Genomic DNA, 10166 nt, shown 5'->3' on the forward strand with positions numbered 1-10166 from the left:
AATTTACAATATTGTGAAAAATCAAATCTCATAAATGAAAAAAAAGAAAAATAATTTTCAAAAATTATTAAAACATTGTGACTTTTGGCCCACCCTGTATTTGAAGGTCTTTCTCCTGATGGCTTGAAGAACTTGTTTCTGAATTGCATTGTTAAATTTAACCACCATGAGTCTCGGGGTTTGCAGCCTTTGGTTTTTTTCTGGAGTCAGTCTGTGAATTCTTTCAACTGGAATTTCATTTTCTACGTTTAGAAGTTCTGGGCAGGGGGCAGCTAGATGGTGCAGTGGATAAAGCATTGGCCCTGGATTCAGGAGTACCTGAGTTCAAATCCGACCTCAGACACTTGGCACTTACTAGCTGTGTGTGACCCTGGGCAAGTCACTTAACCCCCATTGCCATACAAAAAAACCCCAAACAAACAAAAACAAAAACCAAAAGAGACAAATAAAGAAACAAACAAACAAAGAAAAAAAGAAGTTCAGGGTAATTTTCTTCTATTATTTCCTTCATTATGGTAATAGTCTTTTGTCCTGTGTCTTCTGTGAAACCTGTGATCTTTTTTTTTTTGCAGGTCAATGGGGGCTAAGTGACTTGCCCAGGGTCACATAGTTAGTAAATGTCAAGTGTCTGAGGCTGGATTTGAACTCAGGTACTCCTGAATCCAGGGCCAGTGCTTTATCCACTGTGCCATCTAGCCGCCCCAAAACCTGTGATCTTTAGGTTTATTCTGTACATCTTAACTTTCAGTTTCATGTGTTGCTTACACAGTGAAAATATTTTCTTTTAACGTTATTGTTTTCTGCTTGGTTTTTTTTTCCTTCTGGGCTGTCCTTCACTTCTACATATTTGCATTCCTAATCTATTCTCTTTTTTGTTGCTTTGGTGAGGCTTGCTGTTGCAGATTCAAGTTTTTCCTATTCTGCCCTTTATTTTTACTGTGCAGGCTATAAGTTCTGATCTCATAATTCTCTTTTGTCTTTTGATTCACTCTAGAAGATCATGTTGTGGTACCATGTTCTCCTCACATTCCACAGGATCCTCTATCTCATCAAGAGTTGCATCATTTGGGGGTGGCTAGATAGCACAGTGGATAAAGCACCGGCCCTGGATTCAGGAGTACCTGAGTTCAAATCCGGCCTCAGACACTTGACACTTACTAGCTGTGTGACCCTGGGCAAGTCACTTAACCCCCATTGCCCCACAAAACAAAAACAAAAAACAAACAAAAAAAAGAGTTGCATCATTTTCCTTTGTTTTGAAGTATTTATTCAAGGATTCCTAAAATAATTTAGTAGATCTAGAGATCTGAAGGCCATATTTTCCTTGTTGTTACTGTTCCCTCATGTCAAATGCCACCTCCAATAGGATTCTTTTACTGATTCCCCCCAACTGCTAGTGCTTCCCATGCCAAAATTTCCTGGCATTTATTATGTGTACCTATGTTCTCCCCCAGTAGGAAGTAAGCTCCTTGAGGACAGGGATGATCTCATTTTTGTCTTAGTATCCCCAATGATTAACACATTGTAGATGTTTAATAAATGATGATTGATTGATCTCTTAGATATCTGCCTATCACCCCAAATTCAACAGTATAAAGTCTGAATTTGTTATTTTTCCTAGGAAAATTATTTTTCCTGACTTCTCTATTTCTTCCTGTTTTGGACCACATCTAATCTAGTCTAGTCTAAAGATTCACATTTGGGAATGGAATAAAATGGAAGGTGTTAAAAGAAAATCTCTGTTCAGACTTTTGCCCTCAATAATGAAGCAAAAAGGGGTCAGGGGGCAGTGGATAAAGCACTGGCCCTGGATTCAGGAGGACCTGAGTTCAAATTTGACCTCAGACACTTGACATTTACTAGCTGTGTGACCCTGGGCAAGTCACTTAACTCTCATTGCCCCACCAAATTAAAAAAAAAATGAAGCAAAAAGGTAGAAAAAATTAAAAGGAGTTTATTGTAGTACCCAAGGGAAAAAAACGTGTTGAATTCAGCCAAGTGGATAATTACATACACACACTTTTATAGATAACTTTTCATAATAATAGCAAGATTCTGATAGGTTTCCACTGCCACATAATCAGGAAATGAGATTAGAGAAAAGGGGAGACATGATGAAAGACCATGTGGCACCTGATGACTAGCAGGTAATACAAAGTCAAGGGGATGGGTTCACAGAACATGCTGTCTCCCAATAAACTAGTTAATACATACCTTGAAGACAAGCAGGACTGGAAATAGTGGGGTCACTTAGATTGACTCAACACAAATTTCAACAAAGTGGGGAGGAAGAGGAGGAGGAATAATCATTTTTACCATGCCTATTATGTGCCAGGCACTATACTAAACATTTTTTTTACAAATATTATCTCATTTGCTCTTCACAACTCTAGGAGGTAAGTGCTATTATTATCTTCATTTTACAGCTGAAGAAACTGAAATAAGTAACATGCTTGGGGTTACAGTTAGTAAATGTCTGAGGCCGAATTTGAACTTGGGTTTTCCTGACTTCAAGCCCAGTGTTCTATCCACTGCACCACCACTTGCCTTTAATGGAATATTTATAGACATGATATATGGAGTGTTCAGGGAGGACTAGCACCTCTGGTGTGAGGGCTTGCTGAGCCCTTTTCAGGGCTGCTCATTCACCTTTGCTGTTCCCCTGTCACCTGACTCTCACCTGTAGCTCCAAGAATCTGTAGCGTGCACAGTGCCCACACCCCAGTAAAACTGTCTTGGCAGATGGGTTAAACCATACTGAGGGTAACTGATGGGTTTCAAATCTAGTGAGTTTCAAATCTGGCTGAAGAAGGGAGTTAGAGCTTGGTCAGACGTTGAAAATGCCAAAATCATCCACTGCATCCTAGGCCATTGCCAGTCATCTTGACTTTTTTCCTTCCACTGCACTTTGATGACTCTGGAAAAGAGAGTGAGGCTGATGACTATGCAATTCCGCCTAACTTAAATCTAATTCATGAGCAAGTCAAGACATTATCCATGATGTCATTAGTCTTCTTAAAAAATGAAGGATGAACAACAACTTATAGACCATCTAACATTTAGCAAAAGGAAATTTACTGAACAATATCATGGAAATGACATTCAGCAAGAATACAGCATTGAAAAAAAGGGGGGGCAGCTAGGTGGCGCAGTGGATAGAGCACTGGCCCTGGATTCAGGAGGACCTGAGTTCAAATCCAGCCTCAGACACTTGACACTTAAATAGCTATGTGACCTCGGGCAAGTCACTTAACCCCAATTGCCTCACCAAAAAAAAAAAAAAAAAAAAAAAGAGAATACAGCACTGATTTAATTGCATAAAAGCTCCCTGTCTCCATATTTTCCATGTTGGGTTATAGCTCATGAAAAGTGTATGTCAAGCACCTAATTCCTGGTGGGTTGGGCTTTTGTACTTAGGCAACCAGGAAGACACATTAAGGGTTTGTCTAAACATTAGTTCCCCTGGCCCAATTAAGTCTTAAGAATGATTTTATTTTTACCTTTTGGGAAAATTATCCTACTCTCCAAGGCTTAGACTTTAGAGATGCTTTTTCTACCATGCTGCCAATAGCATTACCATTCATCCAATCATCTATTACCTAAACCTTAGTGTTATCTTTGATTCTTCACTCTGCCTTCCCTTTTTTTTTTTTTTTTTTTGCAGGGCAATGAGGGTTAAGTGACTTGCCCAGGGTCACACAACTAATAAGTGTCAAGTGTCTGAGGCCAGATTTGAACTCAGGTCCTCCTGAATCCAGGGCCAGTGTTTTATCCACTGTATCACCTAGCTGCCCCATCTGCTTTCCTTTTTATATCTATTCATTTGCCAAGTCCTCTTGATTATATTTTTAATATGTCTTTCATATGTATCTCTTCCTATCTATTATCACTGCTTCTCTCAAATCCATCCTTCACACAGCTGCCAAAATAATCTTCCTAAAACACTTATGCCTCTGCTCAGAAACCTTTAGTGGCTCCCTATTGCTTCTAGGATAAAATAAAACTTCTACATTTGTCATTTAAAGGCCTTCCACAATCTGGCTTCAGCTTATCTTTACAAACTTATTTCACATTATTCTCCTTCACTCACTCTATGTTAGAACATAGCCAAATTGGACTTTTAGCTCTTTCTGAACTTAATACACTATTTCCCAAATTCTGTATCTAACTCCTACCTTCCAAGAATCATACAAACTGTCCCCCATGCCTAGGATGCTTGACATACTGTTACCCAAAAAATGCATGCCCTCTCTTACCTTCCATTTTTCTCTTACCTAGGATTACTTCCTTCTCATTTCCACCTTCTAAATTCTTCATCTTCCTTCAACGAATCAATCAACAAGGATTTATTAAACACCCACTACATTCCAGGCCTCATAATACACACTGATGAGACAAGTAGAAAAAAATGAAATAATCTCTACTTGCAAGAAGCCTACATTCAACTGGGGAGACAACAATGTATACAACACTCAGATACACACTGAATAAACATAAAGTTAATAAAGGTGTTTGGAATGGAGAGAGTGGGGTAAGGAAAGGCTTCATCCAGAATATGGTGCCTAAACTACAGTTTAAAGGAATAGAGGGACTCTCAGACTGAGGTAAGGAGGGAGTACATTCTAGGTATGAAGGATAGCCAGTGAAAAGAAGAGGAGGTGGGAAATAGGGCATCCTCTATAAGGAATAAAGAAAAACACCAGTTTTGCTGGATCTCAGTGTGTAGAGTGGAAAATGAGAGCATGATGTCTTTTGTTCAAGGAACAGCCAGGAGGTCAGTGTCATTGGATTGAAATGTGTATGGTATAGAATAAGGTGTAAGAAGACCTGAACGGTAGGAGGGGGTTAGCTTATGAAATAATGTTAGAAAATTTTACATTTGATCCTGGAGGTAATCTAAAGTTACTGGAGTTTCTTAAATAGGGTGGGGAGGGGTAGTGTGACATGACCATACCTGAGCTTTAGGTAAAACATTTTGGTGGCTGAATGGAGTATTGGAGTAGGGAGAGACTTGAGACAGGCAGATCTACCAGGAGGCTTTTGCAACAATCCAGATGTGAGGTGACATGAGTGGTGGCAGTATCAGAACTATTCCCTTCTCTCAAGAAGGCATATTAAAGTGATGTTGCAAAGGTAAAATTGACAAGCTTTAGCAACAGACTAGGTATGGGAGAGTGAAAGACAAGATCATATAAGACCTGGCAACTTCTACTATAAGATACAAGAGATTTTGGAATACTGCATCCTAAAAGGAAAAAATATAGGCTTATGGGGCAGCTAGGTGGAGCAGTGGATAAAGCACCAGCCCTGGATTCAGGAGTACCTGAGTTCAAATCCGGCCTCAGACACCTGACACTTATTAGCTTGTGTGACCCTGGGCAAGTCATTTAACTCCCACTGCCCTGTAAAAAAAAAAAAATAGGCTTACAACCAAAAATAACTTACAGCTGCGCAAAGCTTATGGGGGAAAGAAAAAAATGTTTAATGGAAGAGAAGACTTTCAAGTACTCTGAGTGAAAACAGCTAAGCTGAGTAGGAACTTTGAAACACTAAACAAGAATCCAGAGAAACCTAAAAAGGCAAATTAATTTGAGCAATAGAAAGAGCTATATGATAATGTTAACCTAACATTCTAAAAACATAACTCCTTTTGAAACCTTAATGTCTTCGAAAAGTATTGAGGGAACTAAATTGAAAAAAAAACACACAACAGAAGTGAGAGGGGAATGGTTCTGTTCTCAGCATTTGAAGAGGGGAAAGAGAAGGGAAGGTAAAAGGAGGAACATATTAATTTAGAAAAGAGGAAGAAGTGGGTGAAACTTGCCACTTCTCATAATTGGGATATGTGAGAAGAAGAAAATACAAACATGGAGGAAAGAAGGGAAAGGCATCAGATAAATACCATTCAACTGAAACTGACAAAAGATAGCCGAACAATACACAGTTTGGTGTAGCATCGAACTCAGGGAAATTAAGTGGAGAGAGGGGACTTTCAGTTAAGCGTGAGACTAATACCAAGAAATCACAAGAAAGCAAACTTCTTTTTTCTTGATGGAGGACTAAAAGGGGGTGATGATTATTTGGTAAAGTTCTTTTTTTTTTTTCCCCTAGAGGAACTGTATGAAAACCTAACCTAACAAATCAAAGGTCCTTATGGTAACAGAGATCGAACCTGGCTGATGGACAGATAATCAGACATTCCTGAGAACAAACCAAGTAGGCTTCTCTTGAATCTTTTGGAGACATCGTCTTCTGTCTTGGTTTCCCAACATCCCTGAGCCAATGGTGTGTGTGTGGGGGGGTATGTACATGGATCTTTCTTATCTGCAAAGATCCCTAGAAGCTTTCTGTTTCACATCCATACTGTTTGTTTTAAGGGAGTGAGCTATCAAACTGATTTATATTATACAAATGGAATTAAGAGCATTCTGTTGTAAATCTAGGAAGCGGGACCTGGCTGATCCAGGGACCACATCTCATTGGAATCTCTTGAGAGATTTCCATTGCAATTGCATGTAACTGAGTTGCTGAGAATAGAAATGGATGCTTGTTTTTATAACTGTGATTCACTCTGATTATGTTTATTTTATTTATTTTTTGGTGGGGCAATGAGGGTTAAGTGACTTGCCCAGGGTCACACAGCTAGTAAGTGTCAAGGGTCTGAGGCAGGATTTGAACTCAGGTCCTCCTGAATATAGGGCCGGTGCTTTATCCACTGTGCCATCTAGCTGCCCCCCACTCTGCTTATGTTTTTGTGGGGGACAGGTTTCTGTTTAACAGGGGTAAATAAAAGAACTAGAATCTAAGGGAATTCCTTAGAGACTCTTTCTTACACAGCTGGGGAATGGCTCAACAAATTGTGGTACATAGTGGAATATTATTGTACTGTAAGTAATGACAAGAGATTTTAGAGAGTCCTTTGTATCATGACTGAAACAGAGTGAAGTGTGCAGAATGAGAACAATTTCATTGTTATAAGAAACTCTCAAAGAGAAAATGAGGAACCCCCTACCAATATAGGGCAGCACCTTCTCTGTAAGTCTTTGAGAGTTGGCTGGGGGAGGGGGCAGAGGTGGGGGGACTTAAAAGTTAAATGATTTGCACTGGGTCATAAAAGTAACATGTGTCAGAGCCAGGACTTGAACCCAGGCATTTCTGACTGAGACATCAGGTCTCTATTCAATATACCATGCTACCTTTTTGTTCTTTTCTTATATACCTATTTTTTTTAGCATCGTTGTTTAATAGTTTATTTACATATGTTTCATATTACCCCCACTAGATTTTAAACTCAGTGAGGGCAGGGTTTATGTCCTAATAATCTTAGTATCTCTTCTCTTGCCTAGCATTATACTTTATATCTTGTAGGCACTAAATAATAGGTATTTAACCAATGAATATGCAACAGATAGTCTCTACTTACAACTACACATTATTAAATGGGCTGAAGTAAAAAAAAAAAAGCAATTTTATATTACCTGTATTTAAGTTTCTATAACATTCATTTAGCTCAATGTAAATCTTATCCTATTGCTGAGGAGCCCACAAGAAAGTTCAGTATTTCTCCAAAAGATTTTTACGATTAAAAAAACCCCAAATACCTTTCTCTGTAAGCCAAGGGCATACATTCTGGTTAATTCCTCCCATTTTCTCTCAAGAAAAAGCTCCCAAGAAACCTGTGAACACTGTTCTATTTAAAGCTATTTAAGTGCAGAAATAAAGACTGTCTCTTTTGTGTTTCCACATAGTATGTAGCACCTAACTTCATTTGAGTAATTTTATAGGATCCTGGGGACAGGTGGACACCAAAGGTGGATTAGTAAATCCTCAAACCAGAGGTACTAGTCTCCCTGAACACCTGGACAGGTCTCAATCCATTATGATTTAGGGGGAATGTCTACTCCAAGCATATGAAGATGTTCCCCAATGGAATGGGCAAATGAAAACAATTTGTTCCGAGGGCCCTGCCTCACTTAAATCCAATTCACACACAAGTCAAGATGTCACCCCTTGATGTCCTTGGTTCTCTGTGAAATGAAGAAGGAACGGCAACAATTGTATGGGAATAGAAACTGCACTCTTGATTCCACTGGTATGGGAAATTCCCAAGTGAGAAATTTCCATTGACCAATTAAGATTGGTATCTTCTCTGAAATTTATCATCTTAGTCACCTATAGTAGAGCTTCTTAAACTTTTTCCACTCACAACCCCTTTTTTCCCTAGGAATTATGCAACCCTGGGTATACAGGTATATAAAATATGTATACATAACCTTTTACTCTTGCCCAATTTTTCACAACCCCTACATTCAGTTACAAGACCCCATGTGAGGCCACAACCCACAGTTTAAGAAGCTAGGACCTAGAGAATTGAGGGATTAAGGGACTAAGTAAAAAGGTTGAAAGCCAAGATATTTTAGCTATAAGACTTAAATCCATGTCCTCTTGGGTTGGAAGCTGGCTCCGTAACCACTGCTCACTTCTCAAACATTTTATAAGACTAATTTCTGTTTTTCTTCTATTTTCATCATAGTGCTGTGATGGGGGAAATGGGGTACGGGTTGAGTTAGGGGTTGGGGTTCTTAGGAATTCCTCTTTAAAGAATTACACCCTCTTGCACACAAAAGTAGTTAGAATAAGGTGGTAGTTTATTTAGGAGCAAGGGAAGGGAAGAGTGGGGGGAGGGAAACCATGAAAGAAATCCTTGGACTTTTCATGGGGAGATTGGCATAAAGCACATGGCTCAGAGGTACCAAATCTCCTCGAACAGGAGACTGGAAAGTACTTTTATAGAGGCCAGATGGGGTTGGGCCATCTGCCCGTGAAAAGTTCCTTTAGTGAGGGTGGACCACCCCCCACTGGTGGTAGCTGGGGGAATTGGGTGAGGAGTGGAGGACCATCCCCCAGTGGTAGTTACTAGAGGAATTGGGTGATCGGTGGCTACAGATCTGTCTTCAGAAAGCAAAGGCCGCAGCCACACCCAAACTTATCTCCCCAGGGTAAGGGAGACCAGAATGAAGGGTAGGATTCGGAAGCTAGCTCAGTCTGATTTGGTTCAGCTTATCTCTCTAGGCGTTATCTGTTATCTGTTTCTCAAGGAGAGAAGGTTCCTTGATGTGCCCCAGAGAACTTCTGGGGTGCTCTGCACCCCATGACAGTGCCTATGAGATGCCTAATTCTGAAGCAATTTCTTTCTATTGTATTTAGGCAACTTCTTTTTAAAAAAACATTTTAACAAATGTTTTTATTTAAAGTTTTGAGTTCCAAATTCTATTCCTACTTCCCTTTCCCTTCCCCCTCCCTAATGCAGTAAGCAATCATATATAGGTTATACATATGCAATTACGTAAAACATTACCATATTAATCATTTTATATAAGAAAACTCAAAAAATAATTAAAGAAAGTGGAAAAAAAGCATGCTTCAGTCTGTGTTCAATCAGTATCAGTTCTTTCTTTGGAGGTGGATAGTATGCTTCATCATTAGTCCTTTGAGATTGTCTTGGAGTTCTTCATTGAACAATATTGCTATCTCTGTGCACAACATTCTCTTGGTTCTGCTCACTTCACTATACATCAGTTCATATGTAATGATTGGAATGACGCCACCTGCTGGAGACTTGCTGTAGAAGAGTTCTGCCCATGAAGCGAAGGTCTTTGAGGGCAAGACCAGGCGTCAGGAAGTGACGTGGGCTAGTGGGAGGAGGAAGGAAGAGACTGGCGCTCAGTCTCAGGCTCTTTCCTCTGGACTCTGGCGGAGAAGGGAGCTAGAAATGTGCTCTCCCTTTAATAGATAGGAATCTAGGCCTTTCTCTCTCTCTTTACCAAATTCTTATTCTCCTTAATAAATGCTTAAAAATCTAACTCTTGCTAAAGCTTATAATTTATTGGCGACCACTCATTAGATATTTTAGACAGACTAGCTAGAATTTTAGCCCTTAACACATATAAGTCTTTCCAGGTTTTTCTGAAATCATCCTGCTTGTCATTTCCATTACAATCATATACCACAGCTTTTTTAGCCACTCCCCAATTGATGGGCATTCTTTTGATTTCCAATTCTTAGCCACCACAAAAAGAGTTCTATTTAGGCAACTTGTAAAGAATAAAAATCTATTTATTTATTTATTTTAAGAAATTGGCTCACCTTTATGATAACCATACACT

This window comes from Dromiciops gliroides, chromosome 1 (assembly GCF_019393635.1).
Source record: "Dromiciops gliroides isolate mDroGli1 chromosome 1, mDroGli1.pri, whole genome shotgun sequence".
NCBI lineage: Eukaryota > Metazoa > Chordata > Mammalia > Microbiotheria > Microbiotheriidae > Dromiciops > Dromiciops gliroides.